Source organism: Anolis sagrei, chromosome 2 (genome assembly GCF_037176765.1).
Source record: "Anolis sagrei isolate rAnoSag1 chromosome 2, rAnoSag1.mat, whole genome shotgun sequence".
NCBI classification, from domain to species: domain Eukaryota; kingdom Metazoa; phylum Chordata; class Lepidosauria; order Squamata; family Dactyloidae; genus Anolis; species Anolis sagrei.
The window spans coordinates 30148873-30171477 of NC_090022.1; the positions used below are offsets into that span (position 1 = coordinate 30148873).

The 22605-nt window shown below is 39.9% G+C and overlaps 1 protein-coding gene across 3 annotated transcripts in view; it reads right to left on the reverse strand.

Moving 5' to 3' along the window:
• Positions 1-22605, reverse strand: part of FHIT (fragile histidine triad diadenosine triphosphatase) — a 939513-nt gene that overhangs the window by 238580 nt on the left and 678328 nt on the right. The window lies entirely within an intron of this gene.

The window sequence follows — 22605 nt, forward strand, 5'->3', positions numbered from 1 at the left end:
CGGGAATGGTATCTCCAGAATATCTAGAGCACTTTTAAAATTTACTTTATTTTTATCCTCACTTTCCCTCAACATAGACTCAAGGTGACTAACAATAAATACAAACTAATACAAATTAAGACAGTATACATGCACTAAAATAGATTATATTCTTTTGAAAAGCAATTGAGCCCTTTGTGTTAATTAGCCATTAAACATTGAAATTTTAAAATGCATTAAAACTCCACACCCACCCCCACAATTCCAGTTACACTGTGGATTGATACAGTTCACAACCAGGACCACACTCAAGGCTCTCCTAGTTCTGTGTAACCTCTTGGAGCTTACACACTGTTAATTAAGGGCCAGTTTCACACCACAACAAGGTGCAGAGTAGAACACAAAAGTAAATATCGCTGACTTTAAGGAGAGATATTCCTAGATAAAGGAGTTATAATGGCACTTGTGTTATTAGAAATGTGAAATAATCCAGTCATTCTTCCCACAACTCTGTGGCTAAGAAAAGGTACCAATGCAGGAAGCCCCTCTGTTCAAAGAATGGCTTCATCTTCCCATAAATACATTAAAAGTGACCAAATAAGGAAAACACAATATCTTTACAAATGAGTAATACCATTCTTTCTCAGAAATTTTATTCAGTGTTTGGGGAAAACAAATTTCAGTTTACTGGACTGTAATCAATTTTCAGGAAATGCTTACTATTCAGCTCTGCTCCTTAATCAGGGCATTTTATCTTTGCAAACTTTTACTTATTACAGCAACATGATCCTTTCTGGCTAATACCCTATAAAGAGCTAATTAATAATAAGCTACTCTGTCTTGCTCATGGAGATAGACCCAAGTGAAGAGAAAATTAGATATACATTATCTGGAAATAATGATCACATTTTGCGAAACAACTAAGGGATTTTATTGACTAAAACAGTTTAACAAATGACACTTAAGTAATTCATTGGCAAGTTGTAACAATAAAGGCTTTGGAGGCTTACACAGCAATTTTTCTGTTAGACATCACATTGAACTGCCTGTAGATTTTCAGTAGAATTAATTAATAGAAAGGTATTTTTCCCCATTCACCATTTTATTTAAATAGTAAAAAAATGTGGTGATTAGAAACAGATATCAAGAGTATATTGGTTCGAAGGGTGTATGTTTGTATGTGTGTTTGTATGTATGTGGTAAAGTAGTAGTATTTTAATAGTAACTCTCATGCTACCATAAACTACATTCATCCAGCATCTTCCAATCTCCATGGGTTAACTGAGAGTACTGTACACAGAACATCATAAGCTGCATATAATTATTGTCAGGGCTTTGCTTTGTTTTTTTGCTATTGCCTCATTTGCTCATTTTGTGAAATGCCACCGTTGTTAATGATGTTATGAAACAAAAATTAAGATTGTGTGTGTTTATTGGATTTGAATGTATGTGTATCATGTGCACTTAAATTTTTATAATCCATACATACCAAAAAGACAAGTATATAAAATATTTTGAGTAGGTTTTGTTTGCATTTGTTGATATCATTTTTCCCCATTTGGCTAAATGCCATATCAGTTGCCACTAAAAAATATTGCTCCATGTTGCAGGTAAACTGAAAATAATGAGAACGTTTATCTTAGAGCTGTGGGATATGTGGGTAGAGGAGTGATATCACATTCATTTTTCCCCTGCTGTTGTGAGCTTCCTAGTTGCAAGAAATTTATTTATTTATTTATTTATTTATTTATTTATTTATTTATTTATTTGGAACATTTATATCCCATCCTTCTCAACCTCCAAAGAGGGACTCAAGAAGGCTACCAACAGGCACTATTCAATGGCAACACAAAATAAAACATAGCATACAGTTAGTACAGAGTATATTGGTTTCAAGATACTCCACTTTGGCAGGAAAAACAAAATGCAAAGATATAGAATGGGGGATGCCTGGCTCGAGAACAGTATGTGTGAAAAAGATCTTGGAGTCCCCGTGGACAACAAGTTAAACATGAGCCAACAATGTGATGTGGCGGCAAAAAAAGCCAATGGGATTTTGGCCTGCATCAATAGGAGCATAGTGTCAAGATCTAGGGAAGTAATGCTACCCCTCTATTCTGCTTTGGTTAGACCACACCTGGAATATTGTGTCCAATTCTGGGCACCACAATTCAAGAGAGATATTGACAAGCTGGAATGTGTCCAGAGGAGGGCGACTAAAATGATCAAGGGTCTGGAGAACAAGCCCTATGAGGAGCGGCTTAAGGAGCTGGGCATGTTTAGCCTGAAGAAGAGAAGGCTGAGAGGAGATATGATAGCCATGTATAAATATGTGAGAGAAAGCCACAGGGAGGAGGGAGCAAGCTTGTTTTCTGCTTCCTTGGAAACTAGGACGCGGAACAATGGCTTCAAACTACAAGAGAGGAGATTCCATCTGAACATGAGTAAGAACTTCCTGACTGTGAGAGCGGTTCAGCAGTGGAACTCTCTACCCGGGAGTGTGGTGGAGGCTCCTTCTTTGGAAGCTTTTAAACAGGGGCTGGATGGCCATCTGTCAGGGGTGATTTGAATGCAATATTCCTGCTTCTTGGCAGGGGGTTGGACTGGATGGCTCATGAGGTCTCTTCCGACTCTTTGATTCTATGATTCTCTGATTCTATGTTTGTATGTGTGTTTGTATGTATGGGGTAAAGTACTAGTATTTTAATAGTAACTCTCATTGGACCAGCTGGGGCTTTTGAGCCGTCTTCAAAGGCAACCCCACGTAGAGTGCATTGCAGTAATCTATTTGGGATGTAACCAGAGCATGGACCACTGTGGCTAAGTCACAGTGGTGGAGATGTTACTGGTGGCTAACCATTTCCTTCAGAGTTTGGCTGGAATCCCATTTGTCAGTGAAATGTGCAATGTAGCAATACACAGAATTATTACCTATTCAGAACCACAACCAAGCCTTTAAATAACATAACATTTATATCTTCCAATGCCCACATCATCTGCCAATGTGATCCATGGGGACTTGTTCCCCTGTCAACTGGGGCAAAACTGACTAATGTTCTCATTTCCTCTTGTGTAAGCAACCTACAGCATGAGGGGGAATTGCAACATGGAACCTGCTTCTGAAGATTGCATCACAGGGGTTGGAAATAGTGTTCCCCATCAATCACAGGGCCTACTTCCTGGAACTGGGGACCAGAGATCCTCACAGTTGTGAGATGCTCAGGAGCTTCCCAAATTCCAGAGGTCACAAACATTTTGTGCCAGTGTGACCAGTTGAATCAGTTCATTTGCAGGCCAAGAACAGAGCATGGTACCTACTATTCCCCTCTTGTCCTCAACTCAGCAGTGACTTCTGCAGATTTGATTATAGCTGTGTTTCATAAAAATGTTTCCATGAGTAACTCCTTCAATGTCGCACTATGGTCAACCTCTAGTAGAAGTTGACCAGAGTGCCATTCTGGAGGACCTAGAGAATTCTAGAGATATGTTCCCATATTTTCTCCACTTTTGTTGGGGGGAGGTATGCTACGCCCCTACTCCCAGTGAATGTGAAGAGCTCTCTGTATTTCTATTAAATATTTCTGTCAGCCAGAATCATAGAATCATAGAATCAAAGAGTTGGAAGAGACCTCATGGGCCATCCAGTCCAACCCCCTGCCAAGAAGCAGGAATATTGCATTCAAATCACCCCTGACAGATGGCCATCCAGCCCCTGTTTAAAAGACTCTGAAATGTTTTTTTTCAGCCCCCCTCACCCCCCAAAAAAACAACATAAACATCTACTAAATATAAATCCCCACACAGTAACAAGCTGGCAGATATAAAAAACTGTCTTCTTTCCCCCAAAGGTCCACCAAAATGGAAGAGTTTTCAATTGGCAGTGAATAACAGAAGAGAAAGAGGAAGGACAAATCTTCTTAGATTGGTTCAACCTATGTCATTTGAGACTTCCAAGTATCACTTGAACTTTGTGAAAGGAAACCATGGAACCCACTACAGTATTCCCACGTTGTAAGAAATAAAGCAAAAACAAGCAGAGATCATGTGATCCTAATGTCAACTTTAAACCTCAGAATTAAACTTAAACATAAAGTGTAACAACTAAGTTAAGACTTGGCTGTTTGAGCAAGTGTTTGACAATGCAGTGTAACAGATACTGGAATATGGAATGATTGGATGATGATTTTGGACAATGTTTTTAATTAAGAGATAATTATGATTTATATTTTTAATTGATCATGTTAAGGTATTATATTATATATTAATATTTTTAAATGTTTTATCTTGTTGTTGGCATTGAATTGTTGCCTCTGTTAACCGCCCTGAGTCACCTGGGGTTATTAATAATAAATAACAACTACAGTTGCTAAGTGAAATTTATTATCCAACAATATATTGTAATAATAGTTACAACCATTGGCTAGTAATGTATTTTCTTAGCTGCAACTTTTTCCATTCTGTTTCTTTCCCCATGGAAGTTGTAGTACAATAGAATTACAATGCCAAGTATTAACAGTATTAGTATTCTTTCTGTAGAAGTACTAAACCTTGATTACAGTTATTTGGCATGTGAACAGTAAGCACAAAAAAACTCAGAGCCTGCAGCACACTAGATATTTGATTTTCCGAATCTTTATCTGAAGTTTTCATTGCTAGTAATAACAGATGAGCATTGGGGGAGGCAGCAGAGAGAGACTCCTAGGTGAAAGTAATATGAAAATTGCCATCCTGCTTCAGAGAAATTATATACAAGTTGATGGATTCCATTGTATTACAATTTCAATGGGAGGAAAACTAGACATGTCCAGGCATCACTCTTCAATTCCTCCTCCTCCCTCACAGTGCAACTCATATATTTTCCATAAGGTGGTGATGCTTTGGCATTGATCCAAAAAGGCAAAACAACATATGAAATGATCTTATATTGAGAACACTCTTATGTTTAGTCCACCACTATCTCTTTTGAATCAGTGCCAAAAATCCAGTTCCAACTCTCTGTGGTAGGATCTAATGATTTATGGGGTGTGTAATTACTGATTTTGGTGAAATCACGGTTAGTCTGTGGCCATTCACCAGTAAATACAGCATTGCATTTCTCAATATAAGCAATATATCTGTGCTTTTGCTGTGACATCATGTCATTCCTCATCCTCATCTCAGACTAATTTGTATCTCTAATAACCAACATACCTCATCTGTCCAGTTCTGGGCATCACAATTCGAGAAGAATATTTCTGTGTAAAATTTGCATAAAAAGCAGCATTTTCTATACTGAACACAGCATTTTTGGTTAGGAAATTAATTGCTGCACAGAAGTATTATTTCTGATTGTGTGGGGAAAGTGTAATTGGGAATTTGTGAAAAATTCGCATATGGTTGATTTAAATAAAGAATAGCATTTTGTGCATAAGAATTCATTTTTCTTCAATTAAATATTATTTTTTTCACAGCATTTCTTCTCCTTGTAGGAAATACTAATTCCTGTGCCAGTGTCAACATGCCCTAAAAGAGAATGACTGCCCAAGGTCACCCAGTGGATTTTACTGCACCACATTAGCTCCCACACATATACTAATACACTCATTGCCTATCTTCATGGCTCACATACTATTTGGTAGGCATCTTACTAGACCAGTGGTTCTCAACTTTCCTAATGCTGTGACCCGTTAATACATTTTCTCATGGTGTGGTGACCCCCAATCATAAAAGTATTTTTGTTGCTACTTCATAACTGTAATTTTGCTACTGTTATGAATTGTAATTTAAATATCTGATATGCAGATTGTATTTTCATTCACTGGACCAAATTAGGCACAAATACACAATATGCCCACATTTGTACACTGGTGGGATTGGGGGAATTGATTTTGTCATTTGGAAGTTGTAGTTGCTGGGATTTATAGTTGACTACAAAGAGCATCCTGAACTCTATCAATGATGGAATTGAACCAAACTTGTTACACAACTCCCATGACCAACAGAAAATACTGTAAGGGTTTGGTGGACATTGACCTTGAGTTTTGAAGTTGTAGTTCACCTACATCCAGAGAGCACTGTGGATTCAAACAATGATGGATCAGGACCACACTTTGCATGAATCCTCAATATGCCCAAATGTGAACACTGAAGTTTGGGCAAAAGAGACCTTGACATTTGGTTGAGAAATGCTGTACTAGACAATAATAATGTCAATGTGTTTTCAAATAACTTTGATGGAATTCAGTATCACCAAAGAATCGTGTGTGCGTAGTCTCCCATATTTCACAGATTCTAAGATGCACCCCCTCCAAAACTGAGGCTCAAAAAGGGGGTGCATCTTAGAATAATGAATGTCCTAGATTTGTAGGGTGTTTTTTAAAGACCAGGAGCAGAGGCTAAGGGAGCAGAAGGGAAGCCACCTGTCCCTGTCAACCCCTGGAAAGTGTTCCCAACCCCATACTTGAGTCTGCTGCTGGCATCCCAAACCTTTTGTACTGACCATTATGCACAGCTTCTTGTCATTGTTGTGCATCCTGGTTTGCTTTGAAGGAAAAGGAATGGTGAAGATGAGCTAAGGGAGAAAATCAAGAATGGCAACAGAGGTAGTGGCTGAGAGTACAGGAGCTGCTGGTTTGTTGGCTTGGAACAGCTGGAAAAACTGCCTTGCTTCTCTCTGCTTCTCTCTCTGTGTGTGCTGCTTCTCTATCTCTTTCATTCTCTCTCTGTCCTGCTTGTACCATAAGGAGTGTAGGGCAAGCGGTAAGGGGATGGGGAGATGGGACGAAGCCCTGTGTGTCAGAAGCTCAAGGCAGTGGCTCTCCATTGTGGTTCTTCTTCATTGCCACCACCTCATGCCCCTGGCACTCAGGGCTTCCTCCCAATGCCCTGTCCCCTTGCTGTTGCCATCTCTACTTTTGATGGCAACAAACAGGACAGAGAGAAAGAAAGAGAAACAGCACACCTACAAAGAGAAATAGCACAGGTTTTCCAGCTGCTCTGAGACAACAAACCACGTGGGTCACCACTCTCTCACCTGCCACTGCTACCCCTCTCCCTTCAAAACAAACCTGGGATGATGACAGTTACAATGAACAGCAGAAGCCATGCCAGGCCAGCAGCAGGAGGCAGCAAAAGCATTATAGTTGTGGAGTTAGGGAGCCAGCAGCATTGGGTGTGAGGTTGGAGAGGCTTTCTGGGGGCCAGGACCGTTGGGCAATAAAAAATATTTCAATATATCAACTTTAAAAAATATGTCTTACAATCAATAGGGTTCTAGATTTGATGAAATATGGTATATGCATACACATACACATGTGCATATGGGGCTTACCCAACGGAGCCAAGACAGATATAGTTGCAAGGTAACAATTCTTTAGATTTTCAGTTGGAAAATGAATTTTATTGCAGTACCATTTGTGACAAAGACCAACATAATTCTTAGTAATTTGACCAAATATATCTTTCTTAATGAAAAAGAAAAAGAAAATTAGCAAAGATATAGGGCAGTAGGAGAAGCTCAGCTGGAGACTCTTAATTAATTACTTGACATCTGTTTAAGAAATGCTATTAAGGAATATACTTCCAATGAACAGATACTGCCTTCAAAAGAAGACGATTCATCTTTTGTATATTTTGAAAAAAATGGCAATGACTTGAGGCCAGGCATTTATTTTTTTTGCTTAAACTAGACCCAGTGAAATGTGGGACACATTTTCTTTTTTACTTTGTTCCACTGATTTCATGGAGTCACACTCCCATTACAATTAGTCCCATATATCTAATTTGCTCCATCACCACATATTTTAACTAACTTTAAAACCTAGATTTTTTAAAAATAGAGCACAGCTAAGAAATAAGGATTTAAGAAGTGTTGAGTGGGTTGAAGTCATTTCTGACTTATAGCAATGCTAAGACAATCCTACCATGGGGTTTAGAGTTACTTTAATTCATAACAGGACTTAAATCCTCTCAAGACAACTTTGGAGGAGGAAAATATTCACAGGGGAGCAAAGAAAGAAGTAAATCACTGGCAAAGGAGAGAAGATTTTGGGAGGACATCTCTCTTGATTTGTTCACATGTTTTCATCACGGATACATTGACCCACACTTAGTACTATTGCTCTCTTTTTTGTATTGCCAAAGCATTTATGACATACACATAAACTGTCCAAATTTGGCAGAGCTAGTCTCAATCATGTCATCCTACTATTTCAGTTGCTTTTGAAATATCACAGTTTCTCTCATCTCCTCCCATTTTCCCCTGTGTCTTCAGCTAACTTCAATTGCTGCAACCTAAATTCAAAGTGTCAAAGTACTTTGTGATCAATTAAGGGTGAATCTACACTGTAGACTGAATGTAGAGAAAAGGATGAAGCCAAATTTTGTTCTACCCAGCAAACTCAGACAAAAGCAAACCCCTCCTAACTGCTCTTCCTTGTTGATAACTTATATCATATAAGTTATATGTTGATGACCACTTTTGCCTCTGAAATGTTGCATGCTATCAGGATTTCTCACAGATTTGAATTAAAGTGGTATGCTCAAGCTACCTGCTTGGCAGTGCTAATATCTACCAGGGCTGTGCGGTCAATAATTTTTTTAAAAAATCAAAACTCATTACAAAATAAGGGGGTGCTGGTGTTCCATTTCTAAAGTGTTTTGAAAGTATCATTTGTTAAAATTTTGTTACTATAAAGAGAGTAACTAAATTTAGTTACTTTTTTGGTAATAGGAATTGTACAAGTACGGAAACTTCAGGGGCTCCTTCCCCCCTCATTTTTATAGCTATTGGGGTGAAACTTGTGACAATGGTAGAACATATTTACCACTGTTAGCCCATCAGGTTTTAGAATGTTTCATGTATCCATGGATTTTTGGGGAGTTTTCAACCTTTTTATAAACTTAAAAAAAAAAACGGCAAGAGCTATCTCTTTGAATTTCTATAAAATGACACAAGATATCAGGTGATCACTCCCGCGGCCCCAGCTTTCAGAAATATTCAAACATCTACTGATTTTAGGGAATTTTTTAAAGTTTGGATGAAAATGTTTGTTTTAAAAAAGCCACAACAGCTATCTCATTGAGTGTTTCTCATATTAACTAAGAGAACTTCCATTTAGGGATTTCTTCCCAGCCCAGCACTGAGATTTGCTTACTAGCAGTGTCAGTCAGTCCTACTCTTTCCAGATTTAACAATTGATTGGAATTCTGGCTGAATGCTGCTATGGAAGGATAAATCTCTCCCCTATCCTGATTGAGGTTTTCTGATGCTGGGCAGAATTCTGGGGATGCATCCAGATAGCCCCCTTTTTATTGTGGTAACTCCTGCAATAAAGAAGGGGCTCTCCAGATGACGTTCTGGACAATCCCAAATTAATTCACCACAAACCAGGAAAACCCTGGTTTGTAGTGAATTCATTAGATAGTGGATTTATTTTGCGCCTTCTTGGAAGGCACGGGATAACGGTTGTGGCCCGACTTACCTGTCCGAACGCATCTCCTCCTATAAACCAGCTAGGGTGTTAAGATCGTCTGGGGAGGCCCTGCTCTCAGTCCTGCCTGCGTCACAAGTACGTTTGGTGGGGACCGAGAGACAGGGCCTTCTCAGTGGTGGCCCCTCGGCTGTGGAATGCCCTTCCTACAGATATTAGATTGCCCCCCCTCCCTGTTGACATTTCGGAGGAATGAATAGGCAGTGTACCAAATACAGGAATATGGAACAAATGGACAATGAGACTGGATCTTGATTTTAACTATGAGATGCTAATGAGATGTTTTGTTGATTTATATTGACTATTTATTATGCTACTGTTTTTAATTGTTTTTAACTGTTTTATGATGTTTTTGAGCATTGAATTTTGCTATTGTTAACTGCTCTGAGTCGCCCCAGGGCTGATACAAATATAGTAAATAAATAAATAAATAAACCCACTATTTCCAGTGTCTGGACTGCAGTCCAGACATCATTCCAACAGTTTCCCGGACTAAATTAGGTTTTTAAACATGAATGGTTCTTTGATAAAGACCTGTCTTGAACCACCTTGGGAAATGTAGTTTAGGGCAGAGCCTTTTGGATTATCTGGCAAAGGGCTACATTTCGTAGAATTCTGTGCTTTCTCATTGTCTTTCCTAGCAAACTCTACTTTCTCCCTTCTGGTTCCCTCTCCTAATGGCGAGAGGCCATTAATTTAAAGAGGAATGGCAGCCTTTTTGGTTTTGCTTTGTTTGCTTGCACTGAAAATAAAACTGACTTTGGAAGGCTTCTGAGGTTTACAAAATTCAAATGAAAAGGAATTATGTATGTTTTGATTCGAAAGTTTTTGGTGCATGCCATGTCCATGTGTCAGATATCGCATTGTAAGTACAAATTTAACGAATTTGATCTGACTTATGAGGACTAACAATACTTTTGAACAGCCCTATTATTTGCTTGTAGCCTTCTCAAGATGCCTGCAAATCCTGAAGCTTTCTCCTCCAAATAAGTTCTTTCTAAATGGTTTTGGAAAAAAACTCAGCTCATTTAATTTATGAGGTTTTGTTCCACTGCACCATTGGCAAAAGCAACCAATAGGTCTTAACAGATTTGGTTGTCTTCTCTCCCTTTCCAGCATGCTCCATAAAAATGCTTTGGTAAGTGGCTAAGGAATATGCCACTTTGTAGTTTTATTTTCTGCTTGGAAAGCAGCACTTCCTTCATACTCAGGAGCAATCACTATGTCACATGCAGAAAGCAAAGACTTGCAGGACTTTGATGAAGAGTGGCATCTCCTTTTTAAAAGCCTGCAGATGCCAGTGATTAATAAACCTCATAATAACACATTATATTTACCAAGTCCTCCTTTCAACATGTCGGCTTCCTAAATTACTTTGACATCTCTCTGGTTCAGTTTATGTTCTGTAACTGACGAACTGCTGTGCAACAGATGGCACTGTGTTTGCATAACAAATGCTCTCCTTGGGTCAATATAATACAAGGTGGTTGGATCGAGGGACTGAAAAATTCAGGGTGAGAATGGGATTCCTATACTCTCATTTCAGTGGTGAAAATCAGTCAGTCAACTGACATGTTCCCTCTTGCCCTCAAGGACAGGAAGCCACTATTCTCATTCGTCTTCACTTTCTCTATCCCTCTGTATTTGTGTGTGTTTCTGGTACATGGGGAGGGGCATTCATTTGTTCATTTGCTATCACAATTGGCTGTAACTGTAGGCATGAATGAAAACGAAACTTAGACTCTCACTTCTAAGCCTGTACCTCCCATCCGGGGGGGGGGGGGGGATAAAATTAGTGCCTGCTAATTAAGAAGAAATAAGATAGTGTGAAAATGCGTGAAATGGAGAAAATACCCAGCCCTATGGCAAGGAACACACCGCTGGTGATGCTCAACCTCACATATTTTCCATTCAAGTAGTCCCAGGGACATATGGAAATCCAGGGTCCTTCCAGACAAACCCAAATCTCATGATGGGTTCCAGTTTAGCTTGAGGTATCCAAATGATGCTTCAGGCTAATCTGGTATATCCCAGAGTAAACCTGGATTTCCAGATTTGCCCCTAGTTAAAAAAAAAACACCTGCAAAGATTCAGAATATTCAATCAAGTGTTGGTAGGTGTTGAGCCAGTCGAGATTGATACCTTCCATGATCTTGGGCAGTCAATCCCATTTCCATCAAAGTTCTTCGGGCTCCAGGAGCCCAAAGAACTGGAACGGCACTGCCACCCTTTCCTGCCAGTCTCCTGTTTCTCCCCTAAACTTACTGGTGATGTCAGCCTCCATCTGCAGGCCTCTCAAAATAAGCTCCTGATCTGGAGGCTAGAAAGATAGCCTAACTGATTGATTTCTGATTGACCCAGGAGGGCATTTAGCTACCTCCCTCCCACTAAAATTGTGAATTTTGGACCTGCTGTGTAGCCTACATCCCAAGAGAAACTGTTGGTTCTTTTTGGGATTTTTGGCCTGCCTGGAAGGGCCCCCAGAACAAATGGCTGGAAGGCTTTGAGGGAAATCAGACCAAACAAGCGGGGACTCAATTCAGACAAGACAAATAATACAAGTGGTATGAAACTGATATTGGAGGGAATTACACTTTCCCTGAAGGACCAAGTGCATAGCTTAGAGGTTCTTCTGCTCTTACATTCTGTCCTAGCAAAAGGGAGTCGGATGGGTTCTCTTCCAACTCTATGAGTCTAATAATAATGGGGTAATACTGAATGATCCTTGGGGCCCCTTGCAACTGTATGAGTCCAATAAAAATAAAATAGAATAATAATATTAATGATGAGGAGATTCCATCTGAACATTAGGAAGAACTTCCTGACTGTGAGAGCCGTTCAGCAGTGGAACTCTCTGCCCCGGAGTGTGGTGGAGGCTCCTTCTTTGGAAGCTTTTAAACAGAGGCTGGATGGCCATTTGTCAAGGGTGATTTGAATGCAATATTCCTGCTTCTTGGCAGGGGGTTGGACTGGATGGCCCATGAGGTCTCTTCCAACTCTTTGATTCTATGATTCTATGATTCTATGATGATACATTGTAATAATGCATAATAATATAATTACATCTTTGTGCTTGGCAGAATGGGGTTCGACTGGAAGCCCTTTGGGGTGCTTTCCAACTGTATGAATCTAATAAAATAAAATAGAATAGCAAAACTAATAATGATAATAAATGATAATGGATATTATAATAATAGTAATTCCATCTTCCTTCTTGGCAGAATGAGTTGGGACTGAATGGCCTTTGGGGGTCCCTTCCAACTGTATAAGTCTAATAATTGTGTAGCTTGTTGTCAACCTTTGCAACCCAAAAGACAGTTGCATCTGTCAAGTAGAAAAATTATGTGTGAGGAGGCTAATTTAACTAATTTACAAAGCCATAAAAAAGACTCCAGGAAAGCACTTCAGCGAAAGCATGCGGGGAATGCGGAAGTACTTCATCAGTGTCGCAGATGGACAATGAAAGGTGACAGCTCCCCTGGCGGCCAGAAAAGTTAAATAGCCTCTGATTGTCTGTCTATATGTGTTGTGTGTCTTTGGCATTGAATGTTTGCCATAAATGTGTACATTGTAATCCGCCCTGAGTCCCCTGCGGGGTGAGAAGGGCAGAATATAAATACTGTAAATAAATAAATAAATAAATAAATAAATAAATAAATAAATAATGAATAAATGAATAAATAATGAATTAATGATTAATGAATAATAATCATATAGTAATTCCATTTTCCTGCTAGGGTTAGGGGAAAAGGAGTATAATTTTAAACCACTTTCTACGATCCTCAATCCAAGGGCTAGGGAAAAAGGAGTTTAATTTTAAACTACTTTCTACATTTAGGTTTTAGCAAGCATAGAACAGATCTCTTAAGCACACATCTTTCACTGAGGGTAGGAGACTAGTTTTGCAGCTTCATTCAACCCACTCCTTCCTTCCCATCTCAGTCAATTTCTTTACATTGTAGAAAATGCTCCAGATCAATAAATATTTCCAAAAAGAAATTTTAAAAGTTTTCAAAGGGGCTGTTTTGTTTCAGAAAGACCCAGATGCTGGCTTCCCTGTTCGTATTTCAGTAATTCGTAATTACAAATCACCCCAAACTCACAAAATACAAAATGATCTCTGAAATTTCAAACACACCTAACAAACATTATCAAATGATTTAATGTACAAGCCCAAGGCCATGGCAACAAGGTAAAGGTGAACAAATATTATCAAATTATGGTCAGTTATTTCTAAGGCATTATTGTTATGAGAACAACAAAGAAGATAATCTTCAATGGGTTTTAATTTTGACTTATCATCCAACTCAATCCCTCCACCTCTTCAAACAGTAGCCCAGGTTGAGGCTGGTGGAGATATAGAACCATAGATGTCTAGACATATAAAGTTGAAAGAGACTACAAGGGCCAGCTAATAACCTCCCAACAAAGGATTCCCTCAGGCAGTAAGAAACCAGTCCTTGAAAATGTTAGGCCATTGAATGCTAATCAAGGTGGCCTTTTGCAACATTCACACTTGCCTCTAACAGATAAGAGTTCTTTCTCCCACCCTGGACATTCCACAGATACATAAACCCCACTTGCCTGATTTCCAACAGACATCATCTGAGGATGCCATAGATGCAGGCAAAACATCAGGATATAATGCTTCTGGAACATGACCATACAGCCCGGAAAACTCACAACAATACAATTCTGGTCATGAAAGCCTTCGAAAATAGACCACAAGGGCCATCCAGTCCAACTCCCTGCTATACAGGAATACACAATCAAAAGCACTACTGATAAAGGGCCATCCAGCCTCTGTTTAAAAACCACCAAAAATGGAAACTCCACCACATTTTGAGGCAGCATATTCTACCGTCAATCAGTTCTTACCATTAGAAAGATTTTCCTAATGTTAGAAGGAATCTTTTTCCTGATGTTTGAGACCATTGCTCTGTGTTCTAGTCTCTGGAGCACCAGAAAACAAGCTTGTTCCATCTTAAATACAACATCTTTTCAAACCTTCTATTCTCCAGGCTAAACATACCCAGTGTCCTAAGGTTTTCCTCACTGCTGCCATTCCTATTATGGATTTTTTCTGTGCCTTTAACACGGTTCACTCTCCTTGATACTGGGTTTGTTATTTATTAGTTAGCATGGTGTTTTATGCACATATAAGTTCTGTTTCACATGATATGGACATCATTTGCAGTGTCCATTAAGGATTTAATTGGATGCTGATAACCTCCAACTTTTCTTATGGAGTAAGGATAGGTATGTGCTTGATAATTAAAGAGCCCTTTGGGATGCTGTATTATTTTAAGCAGCACAAATGAAAATAATCTTTGCAATTTGCTAAGGCAAATTGGCAAAGGTTTTTTATTTATTCACCTACTGGCCTATGGATGTTTATTGTTCTTCAAGGATAAATCTTTGTCAATCTCCTTGGAAAATCCTCTGTTTGCCATGACAATCAACCCTCTGGATTTGAACAATGGAAATCTGTGCCTTTGAGGTACGGGAGCTGAATGTTTTTCAGTCATCTGGATGCTGAAGCTTAGGCTTCCCCTGGTAAATTCTTACTCTGGAATATTACAGGGTGTTAAATAAATTGGACAAAGAGGTGTTTGGGGAGTTAAAGTGGTAGACACATTGCCATGAATGAGCAATTAGACATTCACAAACGGGCTTATCACAAATTACATGCCTCCCATATCTATTACTGTAATGACCTTGAAAGTTGACTCATACTCTCCCTTAACCTAATGAACATGCCAAGTATAATCAATTAGGTCTGCAATTAAAATTATAATTTGTCTAACAAACTCTTCCTGGCTTTCAGACACTTTTTAACAAAGGCTGTTACCACACTGGGAGAAGATAAATATTAATTTTGTGTTGTCTGCAAGTTTTTTTTTCATAATGGAGACTATAGTTAATTTATTGGAAGTCATATCCCCTCCCTCCCACATCCTCCACAACTTTCAGCAAAATTTAGTTAAGTTTCAGCACTGAATGTCAGGGGATAATTACGACAGTTAGCAGCAATTTATCATTTCCCAACTGGGTTTTCAAGCTGTCATTGGATGCCTGTGGAAATGAGCTAGTCTGGTTCTTTATACAATTACTACATTAAGAATTTAATTTTTTGTTTAATTTAGTATGATTTATATTTATAAGTTTGCTGTTTTATGGTTCAGACAGTTGTATTTCACCATGACCTTTGGTTTAGATAAATAAACAAATTCTTCTGAATTAGGAAAGAGATAATGAGCATGCATACACAGGCTTACTTAATAGGAAGCCAGAATTTGAAGGACAGACGTAGAGACAAAGATGTGCATAAGGGATAGAGAAACTTCTCAAACTGACCTCCCTGTGGGCCAAATAATATCAGAGGCTATTAGATTGTTCATATCCTCAACAAATGACTTGGCCCAACTTACTGGGTTGAGCATATTGCAGCTCAGGGTGTCCTTACTGCCATTTGGTCCAGGGGGCTTCTACTTCCCGCTGTTGGGGCCCTCTGGCCCCAGTGAGCCTTTTACTTCCACCCAGGCAACGTATTTAAGGCTGCCCGAGACCTACCAGCAGGCACTGGGCCTGCTCCAGCTTTTCCATCCCACCCACCCTGCAAGCTGGTTTGTTTCTGATAATTTTGTCAGTCTATCACATTAGCTTATTCTGTTAGCTTGTTGGTTATGTGTTTGGAGTGTGGCATGGGCCCTGGATCTAGCTAGGTTATCACCTTTTGGTGGAAGGAGGGATAATGCCTGTGGCCCCTGGGGTGCCCAGTTTATGTGGACTGGTATTGTGCTGGCAGCACTCAGGCATGTAGCAACATCGGACAGCAGCGGGCTGCCCAATTCCTAATCCAGGACCCATGCATGGCTGCCAACCCATGTTCCTGTAATCAATAAATGAGTTGTGGCCAATTTTCACTCCAATCAACTTGTGCACATGTCTCCTTGGGTTTATGGAGGGAGGTGTGTCACCCATGCACATGCAACACATTTCTCCAGCTGAAAGGTTTTCTAGCTGGAACTTTGGCTGGAAAGCAGCTTCCATTGCGCTTCTCTTTCCCCATTGGGGAAAAGAACCTGGACACATCAGCCAAGCTCCTACATAAAGCAAGTGAAGAAAAATGTTCTGCTCACACAATACTCTGTCTCCCTTCCCTTGATTCTAGCATCTATCAAGTCGTGGGAGGGAGCACATTGGTTGTTGCCCCAGGCTGGTGGGAATGCAATTCAGACAATGAAGATATGGCTGCTTGGCTCAAAGGAGGAACAATTTAGTGTGTGTTCATTGGTAGTATGCTCCCTTCTTTCACTTTCCCTCTAAGCCCAGACCAACCACATCTTCATCACTTGATTTGCCTTCTCTGCTCTTTTGGAATTATTGTTTTATTATGTACTGATGTTTTTAATTAATTGTTGAATTGTTTGTATTTGTATTGCTTGTGAATTGCCTTGGGCATCTAATTGTGCCCCCACTGTAAGCTGCCCTGAGTCCCCCTTGGGGTGAGAAGGGCGGGGTATAAGTAAATGAAATAAATAAATAAATAAATAAATAAATAATTCAAAGGGCTGAAAAATTGTCCCCTGAACCTCACTTAAAAAGAGACTTGCACATTCTTACATCACTAACAATATGTCACCTCTTCAACTTGGAAATCAGGGTAGGGAAGATGCCTAAGTCTTTAACTTTATGCTTCCTATTATTTATGTCATGTTGAAATACTATTTATATAATCTGGGAAAAGTAGAATTTACTCTATAAATATTTTCCAAATCCAGATTCCACTGCAGTTTTGAGACACTTAGGACTTCATCAGACAGATTTCTGGTTCTGTTTCCATGCACTTCACAGAGAGCCCTACATGAGTCCCATGTAGGACATCACATGACATAAAGGCATTTCCAGATGGAGTCCTTGGGATTCTATTTCCATAGTGTATGGAAAGAAGAGCCAGAAGAATGTCTTCAGGAGTTGGGTGTCATCCAACTTCAAATTGGAGAAAGTGGGAAAGGAACATGGGATGGCTGGTTATCCCAAAAGATGGGTAAAGAGGGTAGGGAATGAGGTAAGATTGGTCTCTTCCATTTTCCCCAATTTCCCATGCTTTCCCTGCACCTGTCTGATGAAGTCCATAATGTCAATGTTAGTCACGGTGGAAACCAGCTATAAACACACACATTCTTATGCAATCAGATCATGTGGCACCTTTGAGACTAATTGAGAGAAAGAAGCTGGGATGGCTTTGAACTTGGCCACAGTGGCTGACAATCTTGTTACATCCTGAATAGATTACTGCAATGTGATCTATGTGGGGTTACCTTTGAAGACTGTTCAAAAGCTTCAAGTGGTCCAACATGCGGCAGCCAGATTGCTCGCCAGAGCAGCATACAAGGAGCACACAACCCACCTGTTATGCCAGCTCCACTGGCTGCCTGTCTGATACTGAGCACAATTCAAAGTGCTGACTTTAGCCTATACAGCCCTAAATGGCTCTGGCCCAACCTGTCTGTCTGAATGTATCTCTCCCTATGAACTGGTTAGAGTGTTAAGATCTGCCGGGGAGGCTATGCTCTCAGTTCCACCCTCTTCGCAAGCATGACTGGTGGGGGCATGTGACAGGGACATTTCAGTGGTGGCCTCTTAGCTATGGAACACCCTCCTCAGTGATATTAGACCCCTCCCTTCTGGTTTTCAGGAAAAAATGTGAAGACATGGTTATGGAATCAGGAGTTTGGATAGTGCAATACAGAATTGGTATAATGTAGCAACACAAATGACTACTTCAGGACTAGGTATCATGATTTTTAACAGTTTTATAGTATTTATAGTTTTTATCTGTTTTACTAGGTTCTTGTAGGTTTTTTCGGGCTATAGGGCCATGTTCTAGAGGCATTTCTCCTGATGTTTCGCCTCCATCTATGGCAAGCATCCTCAGAGGTAGTGAGGTCTGTTGGAAATAGGAAAATGGGTTTATATATCTGTGGAATGAATGGGGTGGGGCAAAGAGCTCTCTGCTGAAGCTAGGTGTGAATGTTTCAGCTGACCACCTTCATTAGCATTTGAAGGCCTGGCTGACCCTGGGAAAATGTTCTGTTGAGAGGTGTTAAGATGTGCCGGATTGTTTTCTCTCTGCTGTTTTGCTGTTGTAATTTTAGAGTTTTTTTTAATATTGGTAGCCAGATTTTGTTCATTTTCATGGTCTCCTCCTTTCTGTTGAAATTGTCCACATGCTTGTGGATTTCAGTGGCTTCTCTGTGTAGTCTGACATGGTGGTTGTTGGAGTGGTCCAGCATTTCAGTGTTCTCAAATAATATGCTGTGTCCAGGCTGGTTCATCAGGTGCTCTGCTATGGCTGACTTCTCTGGTTGAAGTAGTCTGCAGTGCCTTTCATGTTCCTTGATGCGTGTCTGGGCGCTGCGTTTGGTGGTCCCTATGTAGACTTGTCCACAGCTGCATGGTATACGGTAGACTCCTGTAGAGGTGAGAGGATCCCTCTTGTCCTTTGCCGAACGTAGCATTTGTTGGATTTTCTTGGTGGGTTTGTAGATTGTTTGTATGTTGTGTTTCCTCATCAGCTTCCCTATGCGGTCAGTGGTTCCCTTGATGTATGGCAGGAACACTTTTCCTCTGGGTGGATCATCATCTTTACTCTCGTGGTTTGTTCTTGGTCTTGCAGCTCTTCTGATGTCTGAGGTGGAATATCCATTGGCCTGGAGAGCCCAGTTGAGGTGATTCAGTTCATCTTGGAGGAGGTGGGGTTCGCAGATTCTTTTTGCATGGTCTGCCAAGGCTTTGGTGATGGTTGGAGTTTTTATGTAGATATCTATCTCTGTGTGTGGGTTTTCTGTAGATGGTGTGACCCAATTGTTGATCTGGTTTGCGGATGACTAGGACATCTAGAAAAGGCAGTCTTCCTTCATTTTCTTTTTCCATTGTGAATTGGATTTTTGGGTGGATGCTGTTAAGATGGTTCAGGAACCTGTTGAGTTATTCTTCTCCATGGCTCCAAATGGTGAAGGTGTCACCCACATATCTGAACCATATCATGGGCTTTTTGGTTGCTGTCTCCAGGGCTTGTTTTTCAAAGTGTTCCATGTAGAAGTTAGCTATGCCTGGGCTGAGAGGGCTCCCCATAGCTACTCCATCTTTCTGTTTGTAGAATTCATTGTCCCACTGAAAGTAACTGGTGGTGAGGCAATGGTGAAATAGAGCCGTGATGTCTTCTGGGAACCTCTGGTTGATGAGTGCCATGGTGTCTGCTACCGGGACCATGGTAAATAGAGATATCACATCGAAGCTGATCAGTTTGTCGTTGGTATTTAGCTTGAGATTGCTGATTTTTTCTATGAAGTGGGCTGAGTCCTTGATGTAGTGTGTAGTGAGCCCAATATGGCTTTGTAACTGTGCAGCAAGAAATTTGGCTAGGTCGTATCTGTTTTACTGTTTATGTGATGCATTGTATTGTATATATGCAGCATTGAATATTGCTGGAAGCTGCTCTGAGTCCCTTTCGGGGTGAAAGAGAGCAAGATAGAAATATAGTAAATAAAAAAATAAAAAATAAATAAACAATCAGAAGGTTTCATAGGCTTCATCTTCACTGGCTGCTTAATCTGGGGCCTGGCTGGAACATTATGGTTTTCCTGGCAAATCTGAGTCTGCAGGGACTCCCGCTTTCCCTCCTGCTAAGTCAACACATTACAAACTGCTTTTGCATTTAGAACTCAGTTTGCAGCAATTAAAGCAAACTGAGGACAAAGCGGGAAAGGAGAAGAATGAAACAAACAGGGGCATTTTTAAAAAAAAGCTGAAAAAGGAAGATGGAGGGAGATTAATTGGGCCTGTCCCTGCTAAGTCAGAACAACTGGAGGGTCTGTTAATAGCTTCTACTTTAATTTGTCTGAATGTGTCTTTCTCCATGTTTAGCAGACTGTGATGGAAAAGGCCACCACAACAGATCAGATTCAAGGATAATCACAAGAGGAGAAAGCTATTTGTTTTTTAAAAGATATATTCATGTTCATTGGACATAGCTGATATTTTACAGCTGAGAACAGCTTGCATGCCCTTTTGCCAATGAACACTAGAATTCCCTATAATTAGAGGTGGCCAAGTGCAAAGGCAACACTAGGAATTGTCCTCCAGACTGGTACAAGATCAAATATATTGTCACACTTAAGAATCTTATAAAGTAAAGGCTTACAAAGGAATATCTGAAAGTTCCCCTTTCTTGTACAGAACTTTTAGAATATAGGAGTTAGCTATTATAGTTAAATAATTCCTTTGTGCCTGTCAAAAATAGGGGTGTCCTGACATTTTCACAAAGTAAGAAGTGATCTCAAGTTCTTATCTACTGAAATGCTCTGCCAAGCTGCAAGTTGTGAATCAGGCAGTGAAACAATACCTTTGGGTGGTAAATATCATACTCATCAGACATCTCTTGCATGTCTATGATATGTCCTGGGAGCAGAATTAGCAGAAATATGATACAGTTAGCAGATATCAACATTAACATGCTTGCATGGTGCATTATTAAGATGACAAATCAGATTTTTAGTGATGACAGAACTCATACAGGATGTCTCATACTGGATGCTATCACTTTCTAATACAAATACTGAAAAATTCTGTCCAAAACCACAAATTTCAGAATTTATTGTTGTTGTGTGTCTTCAAGTTATTTCAGATTTGTGGTAACCCAAAGGTGACCCTTGCCTTTGCTGTTGTCTTCCTCTGAGGCTGAGAGTATCCATCTTGTCCAACTCTAGTAGTAGGTTTCCATGGCTGAGCAGAGATTTGAAACAAATGGGCTCCAGTGTCATGGTCCAACACTCAAACCAGTACACTACTGTGGGTCTAACTTTTTTGGAACAGTGGAAAATGCCAACAGTTTACTAGCATTCTCTGATGTCAACAGTAACCACAATGTGATTTGGGAGGGGACAGCTTTTCAATGACCATTTTCTCCTTCCGCGTCCTTGAACCTCTTATGCATATGTAAAACATGCAACCTTGAGACTCCACACATCAATACATGGCAAAAATAATGTGCAAAAATGAAATACAATACACAGCCAACAAAAAATAACCATCTTGTGAACACTGACAGATAAGATGCACAGGAAGTAAACAATGCCATGAACTACAGTAGTCATTGTCCTTTTCCCCTCTTGACACTCTCTGGATAAACCATAAACTGGACCATATATTGCACTTACTCTTTGACAACTGAAATCTAATCAAAGTGTTCTCGTTCCCTTTTCAAAGAAATACAATAGTTATTCTCAATTAGATTACACGGCAAATTAAATCATAAATTTCTCTACCTAGGCATTGCCTCTGCCTCCCTTTATTCCGAAATGCTCCTCCGGTCCCTCGAGCACTTTATTTAAGTCTTACAGCCTAAGCTTCAAAACTAGTTATGGATTTGATAATTTAATAATATGTAGCAAGTAATTGTTTGAGGGGATATTTATGATTTCATTAGATCCAACTGGTAATCAATAGTAATCCATTAATTCTCTCATTTACATATCTCTCAGGTTCCTTTACAAGTCCACAAATTCTGTTTAAGTAGGCTCTCTCCCCCCTCGTCCCCCAACAGTATTATTTATGCACTTTGCTATGCAAGAAGTCTAAATTCAAGCTGTATATATTAAAGACGAACAAATAAGCAACCAGCAGGAAAGCGTGTATGCTCCACAGTTCAAACTGTGGGAAAAGATTTAATACTAAAAACAAAGGGAAGAAATAAAACAGAGTCCCCGTTCACCCCAGGATGCATGCATAACTCTCGTTAATGTTAATGGAAGATATTGAATGTGTGTGCACTGAGGGGAGTTTATTAGAACCTAATAAATTCTAAGAACATTCCTTGAACCTATTCGGTAGCTGTAACTGGGTCTATAGCTAATTGGAACCTTTGCTTTGGCACAAGAGTGTGATATTAGTTTGTAAAACTGCAGGACATCATATATTTGGAGAGAGAGACATTTTTCTGCCAGGAATCTAGGTCTGCAGATCTGCATAAATGTCACTTATTATTGGTCATCGCCTGCCACTAGTGCTGATATGCAACTGGAGAGAGGAGGAGACGATCAGCTTCAGAGTGTATAGCCAATGTAGATCCTCCAGTCCTAATGAGAGATTC